The sequence below is a fragment of the Parus major genome, chromosome 9 (genome assembly GCF_001522545.3).
Source record: "Parus major isolate Abel chromosome 9, Parus_major1.1, whole genome shotgun sequence".
Taxonomy (NCBI): domain Eukaryota; kingdom Metazoa; phylum Chordata; class Aves; order Passeriformes; family Paridae; genus Parus; species Parus major.
Genome location: NC_031778.1, coordinates 7715775 through 7730627, shown reverse-complemented (window position 1 = coordinate 7730627; position 14853 = coordinate 7715775). Strand labels below are relative to the sequence as shown.

The window sequence follows — 14853 nt, the reverse complement described above, 5'->3', positions numbered from 1 at the left end:
CAGACGTGAATTGAGCCTCCTAATGAAATACTGTATTACAGTTTATTACCTTTGGAGGAGGACAACCAGGGCTAAACCTTCAAATGTCTTTTCAGTTTGTGTGCAGGTATTTTCAATGTTATCTGATCTATGAATAGAAAAAGAAAAAAAGGACTAATCAGGATAAAGACTGCTTAGCATATATGAAAGCTGATGTGCTTTTCAGATATGCCAGTCAAGAGGGAGTGCTTACTAAAGAGCAGCAGTGATTATTACAAAATTTGTGTATGTAAGGGATTTTTTTGTGTATAACTGCAAGGGAGTTGCTAGTACCTGCAAAGGGAATTTTCTGCCTTTCTCTGCAATCTCATCTCCTAAGACAATCATGTTTAGTTGGGTGAATTCTCTGGGCACTCTGTGGGTGGTCATGCAGCCCTGGCACCACATGCCACTGTCAGCAGGGAAGGAAGGCCAGGTCCTACTCTCAGGTGCAGCAGTGGTGGCAATTCTCAGCTCTGGCCATGGGGCTCACTCTCCAGGCTCTGCTGGGATGCAAACCATGACAGAGTGCCCTGCACATGGGGTTTAGTTCAGGCCTCACAGCTTGGGAAGCTCTGTGTGCTGCTGAAGATTTTGTCTTGTCCTTGGCCCTCTTCAACATGAGCGTAGGGCAAAGCTGCTGCAGCCTCCTCAGAAGGGGAATGGGAGATTAAACTGCTCTATCTGCACAAAAGAAAGGTGGGACTACTCACAGTGGGTCCAATACTGATTCAAATAATAGAGACTTTTATTAAAATGTAACTCTATCCACTCTGGTGCTATTAACTACAATAAAAATGCTTTATTTATTCTATCTGCAATATTTCCACTTTATGATACATCTGAGGGACTCTGATAGGTTCATTTATTTGTCATTTGAGCAGTGAAATATGAAGGAAGGGTTGGAATCTATAGTGTTATTATGTGGGAGTTATTTGTGCCTTGTGTTCAATATTGCAGATCATAATGACTCTTCTTTGGTTCCAGTCTTTCGTCTGGCATGAAAGTTGCTGAGCTTCACAGTCATTTTCTGAATGAAAGAGGGGAAGGGAGGAGCGCTGGCATGTCATGCTTAATGTGGCCTTAATAATATCTGTGCTAAGCAGATGTTACAAAATAAACATAAATGGGTAAGTTCAGGTGCATAGGAACCTTTATTTTAATTTCATCTGTCCCATTGGATAAGCTGGGCTTCTTGCTCAGGCACAGCTAGTTTAAACAGCTGACTCCTGGAGACCAAACCAGTGCTATGGCAGTGAGCAAAACTGCTACTGAATTCTCTCCCAGCAGGGAGAAAAACAAAACCCAAAACTAAATTTGCTAGATAAATTATTCAGTGTGAATCATTCCCTTAATTCTCATAATAAATGGTTTCCTACCCTTGGTTCTATTGGCTAATTACTGTGTTTAATGTTTTTACTGGCTTTTGTTTTCTACGCAATTTAATTTTGCTGGGATGAGATAGTCTGGAAAACTCCAAATGAAGGAATGAAAACTCTGTGTCTGCACTGGTGCAGCTCCAACTGGGAGCCAGGAATTCAGCCACAGATTTTGCTGCAGTCATTCCCAGCTAGATCATTTTTAATAACAGTAAAGCAAGAATTGGGTCCTGAGTAGTGCAGCCCCTCCTTGAGGTTCTCGTGTTGAGCAGACTGTGCTCCTGTGCATAAGCTGGTACTGTATTCAGCTCTTTGATTGTCCAGATTCACTGGGCTGCTGAAGCAGCTTAGAGCTGCAGGCCTGCTCCCTTTTTGCTTCTCTTTCAAGGCTCTGCCCTGCACACTGCAGAGCCTCTGCTTCCCAGGGACTCCAGGCTCCTCTCTTCTGCTTCCAGGCACTGGCAGATGTTGTCCCAGGGACTTCCCAAATAGGAGCTGAAGAGAGAGGTGGTGGAGTGTGGCCAGAACTCTCACACATTGCATAACCACTGCCTCCCCTAACTCTTGTGGTGAGTGTATGAATTTGCCAGCTTTGCTGCTCACAGCAATACAGTTTTTCTCAGCACAGACAGGGATTAGCAGATTAAGGGTAATTTAAATATACTTCAGAATTTATCTACAAGCAGTTTTATCACAAGAACTGACTTTTCAGTATCAAAAGTATCACCAGGATTGGCATATCTAGGCAGGGTTGAGATCCTAGTCAGGACCTTGGATGTTTCCTCTGCTGTTCAGTCAGAGAGCAGAGCCCTACCCCAGGGGCTACAGCCAGGCATTTCTCTTGTGCAGTGTTAGAGGTCTTCAAGGACAGATTCAGCACTGGACTGGGTGCCTCTACTCAGGGTTACCCTGGCAAATGAGCTAGAAAAGCCTGAAGGAAACCTGAGTTCCTCCAGTGTGAGTTCAGTCCGACACTTGAACAGTTTAAGGTGAAAAGTTGTTGCTGTCTCCCTCAGGAAGCCATCAGGACCATGGGTAGGAGAGGAGGGTGCCTGTTCCTGTGTTGCTTTTGTGCCTGTAGATACTGTACAGATGGATCTACTAAAATGAACACATGACATGGCTGATCCAACATCCAGCCCAGTATTGAATATTAAAAAATAATTCCTCTTTCTTTCTAAATGCTAATAATGCTGCATAACATCACAAGGAGCAGTAAAATTCTAACTGGTATTACTGAAAGAATACTGAATTTGAAGAATTTAAAGGAATGTGAAACTGGAAGTGCAGTTTAAATAAATCTTTTCAAGTGCTCTTCTCACAAAAGTACCTTTGACTTCTGTTGCACACAGATTATTTGCATGACCTGAGGAAAAGTCTGGAGATTATTTACTATCTAGGTTACAGAGTTCTGTTTGAGTTTCCAGCAACATGTGCCAAAATAAGGCAGATACAAAGTGAAATAGTAACAGAGATTTTCTTTTTTCACTGAATAGAAGAGGCCTTTGTAGCTTGTTACAAGTCAGCTCTAGCCCACTGCCTGGAATTTGATTAGCTTTTTTGATAATTTATCATGTCTTGATTTTATGGAGTTTTGTCCTTTTATACAAACCTACAATTTGATGTTGAAATCCTCATTTCTCAAGTGTGGTGTTTCCTTTCTCCCTCTCCTTCTCCCTCTCCCTCTCAGTTTCCTCTCTAAATAGTAACATGATGAAAGTTAATTTTTTAATTGTATAAAATTTTATATATGTTTTCTGGCATGTGGGCTGGCACTGAAGCTGACCTTGCCTTCTGGGTGGGTTTGAGGATGGGCTCTGGAGGGCAACCAGCTCCTTCTCCTGCGTGGGAAGGTGAGTTTGAGTAACTGTCCCCTCATAGTGATGGGAGTAGGAGCTGTAGAGCCCTGCTCCCACCTGAACTGATGGCTCTGTCCTGGACACAGAGCTGAGAGTCCCTGTCCTTGGGATTTTAGGCAGCAGAAGCTCTTTGGAAGACCTGAAGAGCTGTCCATGCTCCCTGGGGTAAGAGTCTTGAATTCTCCATTGTTAGCAGGACTTCATTCCTGGCATAGTTTTCCATCCTCTGTGACCCAAAAAAGCTAAATCCCAGCAGCAGTGGTGATTTTGTGTCGATTTGAATGGGCATGTTTCCTGGGTGGAGTACTGCTTAACATCAGAATGGCAGCAGGGGTGAGTGTTTCCAGTGTTTGGTGTGTATGAGGGTAAAATGAATCCAATAATAGTTATTTGACACAAAAGGCATTGGAAAGCTCATCAGGTAGAGCGCTTTCCAGCTGTTGGCAACAAGCTTTTAGGAAATATCCATGTAGTTAACTCCTAACACATGAGAGCTGAGGCAAATTCTAACAGAATGGGTTACTGGTTAATTATAATAATAAGCAGAACAGTATTGCAAATAGTGCACTAAATCAGAACTGTTTTAAAACCATGCTCTGGTATGTCTATAAATCTTGAAAAGAGAGAAAAGCAGGGCAACCTCATGAGAATTTTCCTAACATCTTTTTACTGCCTTCCCCTTCTTGTCTCAGGCTCTATTTGCAGTGATTCATGAAAAAAGCCCTGAAGAGCTGACATTTGGGCTTTGGTCCTTGACACTTAAGTAAAATACTTTAAAGTGTAGTTTGGGATCTTTAGACTCCTTCCTTCCACTCATTCTCTCAAACACTTTTGAAATAATAATAAAAAAAAAAAGCTCCAGCGGATGTTGGTTTTCAGTTTTCCTTTCTTCTGACTTAATCTGTTCTCTGGGGTGCTTGTGGCGAGTGAATCGTTTCAAGGCGCTGCTGCCAGCCCACTCGGAGGTTGTAAACCCGAGGGGTTCAGGACGGGCAAACACTGCCACTTTGTTTGTTCAGCTATTTGAGGGAAGTCAGTGAATACAAGGGCGGTGAGAACAGCTCTGTTACCGAGAGGAAAAAGCAAGAGAGAGGAGTTAATGTGGGGGAATGCACAATAAAATTGCTGCAGCTTTTCTACTGCAGACCTGCCTATGAACTAATATAGATAGCGTTTTGTGCATATGCGGGGCTTTGTCCTCAAAGATCCCTGCAAACATTGTCTATTCCCCTTCTGAAGCAGCTGTGGAAGTGACTGGAAATAATTCCAAGTCTCCGTCTTCCTAGATGGGGAGGAAAAGCCTTGGAATCCATGAAGAGAACTGATATGCTGGTTCTGTGTGGCTCTGTGATGAGCGGGCTGCAGAGCCAGCAGCTCCCAGGCTCTCCTTCAGCCTTTCTGTTTGTGTTCAGTGCCAGATCTGAGGATGTGCACTGCACAGAGTGTCAGCACAAAGAGAAGGCTCTGCTTGATGATGTATTCATACACAGAGACCAAGATTATTGTAAATAATTAATAATAACAGACCAGACCATGATCTTGGTTCCTGTGATGTGACTCTATTACAACTCATTGACTGCAATACATGCATTTCCCAATTAGCATATTTTTTGTTTCCCCATTAAATGACACGATATGTTACAAGGGTCAATAATGTCCCATGCTGACAAAGTACTTTTCCAGCCCGTTTCATCTATAAGGCTGTGGGTAGTGAGTTTCAACATGTGCATACTTCAAAAACATTTGGGAGTCTGCATCTCAGCGGGAGCTCTGGGGAATAGCCCTTGATCCTAAGAGCATTAAACAAGAAATACACAAGGGGTAATTGGGTGGCAGCAGCTCAAGTTTATATTAAACATCCTGCAGCTGTATCAACCGAATTCTCGTGTCTGCATTGGCTACTGTCGATGTCTTAGCTCTTCACAAGCCAGCTCCTTACAGAAGTCAGGATTCTTGACCACTGGTTCTTGTGGCAGTGCAAAGTGCTCCAGATGGCTGAGATGTCTGTCCTCTGCAGCCCAGCATGGCTCAGGCTCCTCCAAGGGAGAAAGGATTTTTTTGCTTATGATGACTCCAGAACTGCAACATCAAACAGCTGTAGCTGGGAAGAGAGAGGTGTCGTGTCTGCTGTGGGAGTGAATGTTTTGTTAACACCGAATCCACTTAGGCAGAATCCGGAACCCAATTCCCACTGATCTGTTTCTACTGAGAAAATCGCTTTTTGTTGTAGAGTCAAAGCATTAGTAAGTAAAATTGAAGACCCTGCAAAAGGTTGTGAAGGCATTCAGGGGTGAAATGACTAGCCCTAGGTGAGGCAAAATATGAAATCTTCTTTGTCAACATTTCCAAAGCATCATTTCACATGAGATTGCTGAAAATAAGCATAAGAGAATTCAGCAAAGTAAGGCGGTCTGCTTGCATCACATCTGCTGGCAGATTGTCTGCAGTCATTACCTTTCCATCAAAGATGTGAGTCAAATGAACCTCAAAAGAAAAATCAGAACAGGATATTCCAAAGATTTTTAAACCAAATTCTGCTATTTCCCCCATTTTTTTCCTGGGGAAAATTTTGTCTTTTCCTACTCAGAGGTTCATTTGATTGCTAAAGACAGATGAGACAAAGGTCTACATGGATTTTCCATTTGTAAATGAGCAGTGCAAAGGAGAAGATTTGACAGGAACTAACATCTCCATCTTACAATAAACAAAACAAGCCACTATACAATGAAGAGAATGACGGGAGCATGTTGTATGTGTCAAAATGAAATGGGACATCTGTGTAGTAAAAAGTGCTGCTAAGAAAGCCTTTCAAGTGTTTAATGAGGGAAAACAGATCGTTAAAGTATGGATTTGATTGTTGGAAAGAACAATGCCTACTGCTTTTGACAATGGCTCTCAAGTTGTTTATAATCAATACATTATCACACAGCTCTTCCAGGCCCTTCTGCAGTTGTGTCAGTACCTGAATCAGAAAGAAACTGAGCCTATTTATTGATTAAGTGCTTTGTAGTGAAATCATCACCTATCAAACTCCAACATCTAGAGGTCACCAGGTAAATAGCCTGCTTGGCTCTGCCTGGGCCTGTGTGCAGGAGTGAAATCAGAAAGGAGGGCCAAGTGTTTGGTTACCTGGGGAGGGCACTGCCTCCTCACCTTCACTGTCCACAGTGCAGGTGTAGGGTGCTGCAGCTGGCAATGAATGCAGGCAAATAAAGTTTAACCAGTTCCAATCTGGGCAGCAAAGTATTTACCAGCACTTCCCCAGGGAGTCCAGAAAGCAAAGCTTTGCCTGGGCTGTGCAGTCCAGCTGACCCCATGGTGGCCTTGCTGCCCAGCTCTGTGTCCAGCTGCCTCCAGATGATGCTGCCTGTGATGTGACCACTTTTTTCACTTTGAGGAAAATTCTTCATCCTTTTAAACAGGGCCTTTTGGCTGGTTTATTTTGTTCCATGGAATACATCTCTAGCTAATGCCCCTCATTATGCATTTCCTTAATTATTTGGTTTCCCAATGGCTTAGTAATCTAATATGACTCTAGGGACAAATCCTTGCTTGAGATCACAGCCTAAATATCTAATGTTCTATGGGATCCAGAGATTAGCAGAACTAAATCCTAAATCCTCTGGGGCTAGAGAATGCCAGTGAAATTGATGGGGAACTGCCAGTATGTGGCTGAAACCACAGGGATCAGAAGTCAAATAATGGTGCATCCACTCCAGCCTCTCCCATCCCCAGCTCTTATTTGTTATCACAGGGTCACAGGGATTTGAAAATCAGAGCAAGGTTTGTTAGAACATCACCACAGGTCGCTTGTAGTGGTTGGAAAGGGTCTCCTGTTGTCATACATAAAGCATTAGTGCTGAGGAGGGGAAGAGGGGAAGAAAGAAGCTCTTTCTTTGCTGTGATGTGCTGCTGTTCTCTCCTGTTTTCTGGCTGCAGGAACACCCATCATCTCAGGAGCTGTTACTGTTATTTGTCTGATGCAGAGTAGAGAATCACAATCAAATGGAAGGGAGGGACCCAGGTTTTGATTGAATCCCAAACCAGACAGGTCCTATTATCCTTCTTTTTGTCTCTTATTCAAATGTGCCTGAATCATTATAGATTTTAATATAAGGCACTGAAAATATGCAAATTTCTGTAGAATTTCAGGCTTCTGAGATTCCAGTTTTGCAAAACAAGCTAGTAGGTTTCAACATCTTATCTTAGTACAATGCTACCTGCAAATCTGGTCACTGAAATATACCCTTTTTTGTTTTGTTTTTTTCCTCCTAGAACAGTTTGAATTACAGTTTTATTTTTCCAGGTCTGGAATTTATTTAGTGTATACATATGGAGTCAATTTATTTTTTTTTTATCCCATCCTATTTGATAGTCTGAGAAAAAAATTATTTATGGATTTCAAGTTTTTCATCACAGTAGTTCTGAGAGTGGAGTTCTGTCACCCTGCATTTATATGGAATACTTACAGACATGCACTCCACCTGTATACATGCTAATCCAGTAAAGCCCTTGCCATGGCTTTTGACATTTTAACTGTACCAAGTATTGCTGGGTTTAGTGGCCACTTGGGTCCCTCCAAATCCTGGTAGTACAGAGCTGTCCTTAGGTCAGTGCAGTGTGTGTGCAGCTTTGTCCCAAATAAATGGCTTTGCATTGGAATTATCCTTACAGCAACACTATTGTTTTTGGGAAGTTAATGAGGTGCAAAAGAATGGAAAAAGATCCTCCCTCCCCGCTGTAAATGTGCAAATTTTCACAGCTCATTCTAGAAGTTTTGTGGCTGTCTTAAGATTTCCTCCTCAGCGGAAAGAGAATAAAGCATTAGGCACATCAAACAGTATTACCCTGAAGTGTTACCCTTTGCTCTTGTGATAAAAGCTTGTTGTTCCTACCTGTTTTGAGAAAATACCAGTGTTTGGTTCTTCAAACCTAACGAGTACCAGCTGGGACACATCTCTGTTTATGCAGAGGAAGGTAGCTTTAACCTTTGTACAGTGGTGTTCACCCGAATTATTCAGCCTTGGGGATATTCTGCTGAGTGGCAGGATCTTGCCAAGCTGTGCATTGCTCATTTCTGCCCCATTTGTCATTGCAGTGCAAAGATGTCTCAATAAACAACATCTGGAAAGTGACTTGAGAAGTTCCTTGTTAATCATTTATTGGTTATAGACTGAAGAGCATTTGGTAAACAGGGGCCGATGCCAATTACCTGGCAAGAATTTTGGTTTATTCAGAAGATCTGAAGGGTGCTGTGATCATTAAATTCTTTCAGTCTCTGCTCTGGAAAAATATTAACCTGAGAGAGGCAGAACTGTTAAGTGAGAAATTTTAACAATTGACAAATGTATGTGGCAGCCTCTTCACACACTTGTCTGCTGAATAAAATGTTTGCACTTTTTATCATTGCTATTGAAAGCCCAGTCTGTGGAGTTGTTTGCTCAGTCTCCAGAGAACAATCAGTTGAGATCAGTTACTTCCAATCCTGATATTGTACACTGCACACCGCCCCAGAGACATTACTGATGTCTAACCTGGGCATGGATAAGAATCAAAAATCTGAGTAACAGCCTGCAAAGGCTGTGTTCAGTCTGTGTTAGGAGCATCCCTCTTTGGCTTCCCACAATAATGCTCATACTACGTATTGCTTTTCATAACAATACAGCATTGCTCTATGCATCTTCACAATTTCTTAGAAAAAGCACCGATGCAAACACATTCCCACTGTGTCACAGCAGCTTCCTCTATGGCAGGGTGAACACCAGGTGAGCTGGAAAGCTCTTCAATAACTGGGACAAAATGGCTTTGTTTTGGGGTCTGCACGAGCCTGCTCACTGCTGGGAGCTTGGGTGTGCTGGAGCACAGACTTGCTGCAGTCGTACAGCAGCAAGTCTCTATATGTCTCTATTTTTTTTTCAAAATAGAGAAAATATTCAGAACATATCAACAAAGTACACAATTCCTGCAGTTTTAATTTTCTGGAAGTGCAGCCAGGATAGTCTGGATGGTGGTGAATTCATTTAAGCTCTCCAGATGAGCAGTTTTCATAATGTGTGATTTTTATCCCAAGGAATGCTCTGTCTCCCTTGGCCTCTCAGGACTACTGTAAAACAAATAATCACTCACTGAGAGTTAATTGATAACTTTCACCTTTTCTTAATCTTTGACCTTTACTCTTCTAATTTATTCCTGTGTATAAATTAAAAGTTTAGACCAACAATTCTGGTAAACTTGCTCTTGATTTACACTAAGCTCAGACAGGTCACCATTGGTTCCTGAGAGCCTTCCTTCCTAAAACTGATTGTGAGAAAAATATGATCTGCAGGGCCTGTTATTGCATTGCTGGGCTTAACTGATTTACTGATTGCACAAAAACTGCATTAAAGAAAATAAAATATTTAAAGATTATGGATATTTTGGTGATTTTAGTGTGGTTATGAGGGCTCTGTAAGTCTTTGTCATGGAACTGTAAGTGTACATTCAAAAATAGCACATTGATCAGTGTCTCTCAAAGATGTAACAAAGAAATGGGTTCAATAATTATTTAAATACCTTGTCAGTTCTTTCTATTTTTGGAAATCATACTTAACATTATGTGGATTCTCAACTGTTATAACTGAGGCCTTCAAATTACAGAAAGAGAGAGGAGGGAAGGTGGATAAAACCAGGAGTCTAAGATAGCCAATTTAGCACAGGGTAAATCCAGCTTAATAGCCAAGTAACACAATTAGGACTCTGTCGTCCATGCTTAAGCTCTGCAGATCTCTCATTTTTCTATAATTAGAATGAAGTACAGAGCTATGTGGCTCTCTCACCTACATTATGCAAAGTCATTTTTTCACCTCTTCTGTAATTACAGTGCACAGCTTAAGAGACTGCCAAGTGCTGAGAGCAGCTTTAACTTACGTGGTAGTGCCTCCCAAGAGGATCACATGGACTTGGTTCTGAGTTGAAAGCAGGTTGTGGAGATGGGAAGGTGATCAGGTAATCAAGCATTATTTGAAAGTTTAGAAACTGAGGCATTTTCACACAGGACTTTTCTATTTCTAGAAATAGAATGGGTTTTTCAAACAAGCTAAGGATTTTAAGTAAAACTGCAGAGATTCTATTGCTTTCTGCACCTAGCAGCAATTCAGGAGCTGGTTTGCTAGTCAGACTTTGCTAATCTAGCACTATTCCAGCTGCTTTTAGTTTTATAATTTGCTTTTGTAATCTCCCAATAAATAAATTTGCAGTAAGTCTCCAGATGACAATTTAGCCAGATCTACTGCTGTGAGGAGCAGAGTATGTTTTTAACAGTGTCAGCTAATCATCTGCCTTTTTCCTGCATTTCCTGTGATATTCAGGCGCTGCTTGTACACACACAACTCTGTACAGGAGCCCAGGGCAGGTTTTGAGCCCAGTGCCCACCCTCAGCTGGTCACTCTGCCTGTCAGGTGGCTGCAGCGAGGGGACTGTGACTCTTTGGCCTCCATGTGCTCACTACTTCTGGGACAGCTGTGAAGAGGGGATGGAGAGAGCTGTGCATCCTTTGGTGGAGTCTGTGATGCCTTTGCAGTCAGCTGAAACATTCTTGTCAGAGAGCACTTATGGTACTTCCTTTCAGGAGCAGCTTGTTTGCCTTTGGAAAGGCCCAAAAGGCACCAAAAGGCACTTATTTTCAAAGCATTCCTAGGAAAAGATATAACAATTCTGTGTTTTTTTCCTTACTCAAGTCTGACTCCATCCCACAAAAACAAACAGATCGCCTGATGAGTTGTCTGCATTCAGCATTTGGCAGAGCTTGATCAATTTGCCAAATGTTGGTGCCTCTTTTCATGGGTGACCTAGCAGGGGAGAGGGGTTTGCAGTTATTTCAGATGATTAGAACACATTACCCATTGTAGTTAATAAACATTTGCAGTAAATCACAAGACTTTCCATAGGAAATGGAGATTGTATTTTGATATTTTTGACTAAAGTATTGGCTGTTTATAATAAAGTTTTAATCTACCTGACTGAGGTTTGAAGTGCACTCCTCAGAGTGGGAGACCACCCTCAGAAGGAGGGGAGTTTGTCTGTGCACGGTGAGCCCTTGGTGCCTGGCTGCAGCCCTGGGAGAGGACACCCCTCCAAGGGACCCCACTGCTCACCAAGGGAAGGGGGCTTCAGCTAATGGTGGGGTGGAAAGTTTTGGCTTTGGATCCTGGTTGATTCCTCCAGCTGAGGGGAAGAGGTTCAGAAGAGTAATATTCTCTTCTGTGTCTCTGTGCAGACAGTGGGGGAAGGCAGAGGTGATGTGCAGGTGTGGGATGGAAACTGGGGAGGGGAGGCTGTAGTGACAGACTCCACTGGGACCATCTCCTTGGCAGGCCCTGCCTGGAGCAGGCAGGAGCTGCCTGTGTGCCACAGTCAGGCTGTGTCTGAGCAAAAGCAGCTCAGTCATTCAGGAGAGCCTTGCCCTGATGTGTGACACAGGAGGTGAGAACAGAGCAGGGCAAGGTTTGACAGAGCTGTGTGCTCAGGGGTGCCTCCCATCTCTGACTGCAGACAAAATAGATGACGAGGATTCTTCTGTGTGTCTTTATTTGTAAGTCCTCACACAAGCAAGAAGCGTGTATGTATACAGAAAGCTTTCTCAAGTCTCTGGAAGCCACTTCTACAATGAAAAATCTTCAGGAGTGGGGTGCAACTAAACAGGATGTGTGTGTCTGTGACAGTGACCAAGCTATCTCCCAGCCAGAGCAAGGATGTTGATTGAGATTTCACAGGTCTGTGTGGCTTGCAACAGCTGCAAAATTGGTTTATGCAGGCAGTGGGTGTTCTCTGCTAGAATTCAAGCCCCTTTCCTACTGTGTTACCTACTACAGTGACCTGTACAATTGAGGCACTGAGTGCTGTATTGATAACTGAGGCTAAAGATCATTATTGCCAGGCTGCAAACAGGACCCCCAATGTCCTGGAAACAGCACATCTTCTCAGCCTGCTCCAGCTGCACCAACTTCCCAAGGACCAAAGTCAGATCAATAAAATACCTGCCTTGATCCAGGCAGTTTTTTCTGTTTTTCCTAACTCAAGCTCTCCATGCATGACATCCTTCTGCCTATAACAGAAAAAGGAAGAATTATATCCCCTGTATAAAACAGTTCTGTTTTTTCCAGAGTTCAGGGTAAATTGGAACAATTAGGAGCCTGTCCAAAAACTTCATGTGTAATCAAGCAGTGGTGGTGATTTAGTCATCTCAGAGAGCATAAACCTTCCTGGTATCGTCATATTTGGGATAACTTCAGTACCTACAAAGCTTGGGATTCTGGAAATGGCTGAAGCCCTGCTGCATTAGGGAGAAGGGGATACTAAAGTCTTTATCTCTGACTTTTGAGTACAAGGCACAGTCTCACAAAAGTAAATGTGTTTCTTCCCCTGTGGGCCTAAATTTACCAGTAGCTCTGAAGATTTACAGTGTCTGATCCTGATGCCACTGTCACAACTGGTGATGCTGATGAAGGAAGGGATGTGAAGTCTCATTCTGTTCACTTTCAGAGTCCTCCACAGGCTGTAGGATGGTGGGAAGCAGACCCACTGCCTATGCTTCAGATAAACTGGTCTCAACCCAAAGTAACTCCCCTGAGCTGAAGCCAAGGGTGTTGTGGCATATTCACATGGGAAGAGCTGAGAGCAGTCTTTTCCACAAGCACAAATCTGAAGATAAGTAAAGTTTACCTTTGCACTTCTTTACAGTAACATAAGCCATCAGACAGAAAAGTGACAGTTTCTCCATTATTCCTGGGCAAATGTACTGGTCTGTCAGTGTTACCATGTTGGAAAATAATATCCAGTAGTGCCTTCCTATAAAGGAGTCAGTCATCAGAATAAATGCAAAAAGCACATCAGGCTCTGAGCACAGTGCTGAGTTTAACCAATGTAGGCAGGTACTGCAGGTGTGAAATTGAAAAAGTCACGAATGCTTCCTGCCTTATTCTTTCTAGACAGGTTTCTTGTACTTATTTAAAGGCCAGGAGTCCCAAAGGACAGTGTTACCACCTTTATTACTTTCTCTCTAATGAGATTTTTCAGATTTGTGGCAAAGCCACATCCCATGACACAAATGAGATACCAGCATTGCTCAAAGTGCCTTCCAGGGAAGGGGCAGCTGTAACTCTTGCCAGTCTGAATTCCCTCACCTTTCTTTAATGCATGTAAACTTTGACACAGGGACACTGTCCTTTCTGAAGGGGAAAATTCAGCCTTGAAAAACTGTTATATCAGTCAAGGAAGAGGGAAGTTTCCTCAAAACTGTGTTTCATATCAGGCTGAAGAGTAGACTGGGCACCCTTTGCTTGTGAACAAAAATCCATTAAAATGTAAGGAAACCTAATATCTTTAGTCAGTACTTATATCAGATTGCCCTTCAGGGCTTCAATTCACTATTACTTAATCTCCTAAGCATTCATATATTACTACAACTCACTTACAACTTCATACAGTACAATTCCATACACCTGCAGCCTTCAGTACCACTATTTTTACTTAAAAAAAAATTAACATGTGAGCCAAGTGAAGCTAACTTGAGCTTATTTCTATGAAGGACAATAAGTTATGTGGGTGTGGTGACCATTTTATATTTTTGGAGGTATTTAGCACAGGATAGAATGGCAACTTGAAATACTAGAGCCAGGAAAAACATAAATTTGATAAGCCAAATTTCTTTTTTCCTGTCAGAGATGTGTATTTTAGCAATCAATAGTAACTTATACAAAGCCAGACTGCATCATTTATATATGAAATCTATTTTATATTTTTTCAGTTTCATATGGCAGATTTTCCTGTGAAATATCCAGATGGATGGTGGTTTATTTTCCTTGTGACTCTGTGCATCTCAAGGGTGCGTGCCTCTCACTCTAGGAAATGTTGCTGCATTAATAAACCCATAATGAGTTTTATCTCCTGACATTTTTTCTGGGCAATGGGACTCAGTCTTGTTGTTTTCCAAGCTACTCTTCACTGCTGTCACCTGCACCACCCTTCTGATGAAAGTGTGAGAAATCACATTGCCTAAGAGCTCAGCTACGGGGCTGTTGAAGGCAGCACTTCTCTCACATGGTCTACGTGAGCACTGCAAAAGAAACATGCCAGTCCATCAGCCCTGAATAGACTTGGCCTGTCAAGCAGACACACAGCAAAAGTGGGAGGGGAGTAGAGTAAAATAATTAATAAGTGAAAATCCTGAAGGTGGTATGATGAAAAATTTGTCTTCTTTTCTTGTGTGTGTGAGACGTGAGGTGGGTCCACACAGCTTTTGGGGGAACACTGCCACTTGTGCTTCCTGGGGCCTTGTAGAGGTGATCTGGGGAATCAAGAGTAGTGTTGCACCCCACAAGTTGGAAATGTGAGCACAGCTGGTTGTCCCTCCCTTCCCCAGCCAGGGACATGCCTGTGCAGATTCACAGGCTTCACCACACGTTCCTCCTGTTCTCCAGCTCCCCTCACGGGCTCGAGGGTCAGCAGCCCCACCACCCTGCTCCCCCTGCGTGGATCCCTGCAGAACCTGAGAGCTTCTGTGCCTGTGTGGCCTGTCCCTGACTCCTCTGGGCTTCTCAGTCCTGCACTGGCTTGGAGCT

The 14853-nt window shown here is 42.8% G+C and overlaps 1 long non-coding RNA gene across 1 annotated transcript; it reads right to left on the bottom strand.

Moving 5' to 3' along the window:
- Window positions 1-5078: 5078 nt before the first annotated feature.
- On the bottom strand, window positions 5079-8268 carry LOC107208906. Its single transcript, XR_001523349.1, has 2 exons — window positions 8152-8268; window positions 5079-5383 (listed from the first exon to the last, which is right to left on the bottom strand). It is a non-coding gene; the product is annotated as an uncharacterized LOC107208906 (long non-coding RNA).
- Between the last annotated feature and the right edge of the window lie 6585 nt (window positions 8269-14853).